Source organism: Tupaia chinensis, unplaced genomic scaffold (genome assembly GCF_000334495.1).
Source record: "Tupaia chinensis unplaced genomic scaffold, TupChi_1.0 Scaffold000477_1, whole genome shotgun sequence".
Taxonomy (NCBI): Eukaryota; Metazoa; Chordata; class Mammalia; order Scandentia; family Tupaiidae; genus Tupaia; species Tupaia belangeri.
This window is the reverse complement of record NW_006159986.1, coordinates 285,525-288,336: the sequence shown is the minus strand read 5'-3', so window position 1 is coordinate 288,336 and position 2,812 is coordinate 285,525. Positions and strand designations below refer to the sequence as shown.

Sequence of the window (2,812 nt, the reverse complement as noted above, 5' to 3'; positions counted from 1 at the left end):
AAGAGGATGGTTACAAAAGTCTGCTTTGTTGGAGATGGCTTTAGTAGAAAACCACCTAAATATGAAAGATTCATTAGGCCAATGGGCTTATATTTCAAGAAGGCCCACGTAACACATCCTGAACTGAAAGCCACCAATACTTGGTGTAAAGAAGAATCCCTCATCCCCACTATGTACAGCATTGGGTGTTATCACCAAAGGTACTGTCATTGAGGTGAACGTGAGCGAGTTGGACCTTCTGACACAAGGAGGCAAGGTTATTTGGGGGACATATGCCCAAGTTACCAACAATCCTGTAAATGATGGATGCATAAACACTGTCTTACTGGTTTGATAGCAGTTGCATACAAGTAACTCCTTGTAATTTTTGAAGATGATACGCCAATCTGGAAAACCATCATGACTGATGTTTCTGAATATAGCTGGTCTTACATGTCTGACGTCATCAAAAGATTACTTACTAAATTGTACAAAAACATTAAAGTGGCCTGGTTTCACAAAAAAAAAAAAAAAGAATAAAAAAAAAAAAAAGAATTGGAGGGGCTGGCAGGTGACGTGGTAGTTAAGGTGCTGGACTCTCACATGGTCACCTACAGTTCAAGCCCCAGACCTGGTGGCTTGCTTTCTCACTTTCCCTCTCTCTCCTTCTGTCTCTCTCATCAAATTAAATAATAATAATGATACTGAAGAAAATTAAATAAATCATTCTTATAAAAAAAAAAAAAAAAAAAAAGGAATTGGAAGAGTTCACCAGGCAGGCGGGGATGGCAGCAGATTATTCAATGCAACAGAGACGTGGAGCCACTGACCACCTTCAGGGCCCAGCAAGCAATTCTGTGTTATTTCTAAAGGGTAAAGCATGCACAAGATAGCTAGCAGGAGGTGAAGTCAGACAGGAAAGAAGAGACTAGGTAAGGGAGAGCTCTGTAGGCCTCTCTGTGGAGTTTGAACCCATTCTCTCAGGGAGCTGCTGAAAAGTTTTAAGAAGGGGAAAGAAATTATTAGTTTTGTGTTTTTGGCCGCTCACTTTGTCAGCACTGTTGCAAGCAGAATGGAGAAAAAGTCCACAGGGGTGGAGAAGCCTTCTCTAGAAAGCCTTCCCTGATTAACATTTCAACTGTGATCATGGGGCCAGCAGGTGGTGTGGTGGTCAACTGTGATCATTAATGTTCTCTAAATGGCCTTTTTATTTTTACCTTCTTTTTATTTTCCCTTACTATTAGTGTTCTCTCTATCTTCATTTACTATTCCCATTTGTCATTATATGTGTGGGCTAAGTCATTTCCCAAAATAGATTGCTAACTCTGAAATCCAGGACTGTGTCACTTACTTCCTCTGTCGTACCTGGTACAGTGCTTACATATAAATAGCAAATACACCTTTCCTGTCAGATGGCCATTATTTAGTTATATTATGTAGTTGATTTCATACTGTACATTATCTATTTGGCTATGAAAATTAAGTTGTCTATTTAGGATATTAGTAAATAAATCTTTTACCTTTCCATCAACTTTAGCTAAGAATACATAATTTTTATAAAGAATTATTTATTGATTTATTTGTATTTTTTATTATTCATTTTTTAATTATTTATTTTATTTTATTCATTCATTCATTCATTCATTTTAATTTGACCAGAGAGAGACAGAGAGAGAGAAAGAGAGAGTGAGAAAGGAAGCCACCAGGTCCAGGACTCGAACCATGGTTGGCCATGTGGGAGTGTCCAACACCTTATTTATCTACTATGCCATCTGCTGGTCCCTATTATTTCATTTTTAAAATAATATTCATTTGACCAGAGAGAAATAGAGAAAGTGAGAAAGCAAGGTGCTGGGTTTTGGACTCGAACCCCAGTCAGCCATGTGGGAGTCCAATGCCTTAACCACCATGCCACCTGCCAGCCCTTTATTATTATTATTTTTTTAGGTTGTCATAGGGTTTGTGCGCTCATTGGAAAGAAGAGAGAGAGAGAGATTCAGAGAGAGGGAAAGTGAGATGGCCATGCATCAATCCATTTGCCCTTCTGCTCTTGAGATTTTGGGGATGCACACACATGTGCCTAGTGTGATTTTCAAGCCACTGGGTCTGAGGCTGAAACAGTGGTCAGCCACGTAGAAGTCCAGTGCTTTAACCGCTACACCACTTGCTAGCCCCAGAAAATGTTACCTTTACTTTAAATGTTTTATCTTTTAAATAATAGAGAAAAAAATAACCCCCAAAACTCTCAAAATGACAAGCTGATAATACTGAAGAGTCCTCTGACCTAGTGAAATTGTCTATTTGTCTATCATCCTCCTTGGACTCCTTAAAAGTAGAGCTTTGGGGGACCAGCAGTTGGCGTAATGACTATGTCGCTGGACTCCCACGTGGTCGACCGTGGTTCAAGTCCCGGACCTGGTGGCTTAAACTCATGCCGGGCATGTGTGCGTGTATGCCCAAGATCCCGAGAGGAGAATGGAGAGAAGGGATTGTGGCGTGGCCATCCCCCCTGGGGGGTGATTTCTCGCTTTCTGTCTCTCTGTCTCTGTCTGTCTGGCGAGCGCACACGCCCTATAGCAAAAATCTCTCCAAAAAAAACAAAAAGGGGAGGAACCAGCAGTTAGCGTAATGGCTATGTCGCTGGACTCCCACGTGGTTGACCGCGGTTCGTGTCCCGAACCCGGTGGCTTAAAAAACTCACGCCGGGCGCGTGTGCATGCGTGCCCAAGATCCCGAGAGGAGAATGGAGGAGAGGGGATTGTGGCGTGACCATCCCCCCTGGGGGGTGATTTCTCGCTTTCTGTCTCTATGTCTCTCTCTGTCTGTCTGGCGA

At 42.0% G+C, this 2,812-nt stretch overlaps 1 protein-coding gene across 2 annotated transcripts in view; it reads left to right on the top strand.

Moving 5' to 3' along the window:
* The window catches only part of FBXO47 (F-box protein 47), a 36,133-nt gene that overhangs the window by 28,232 nt on the left and 5,089 nt on the right, over positions 1–2,812 (top strand). The window lies entirely within an intron of this gene.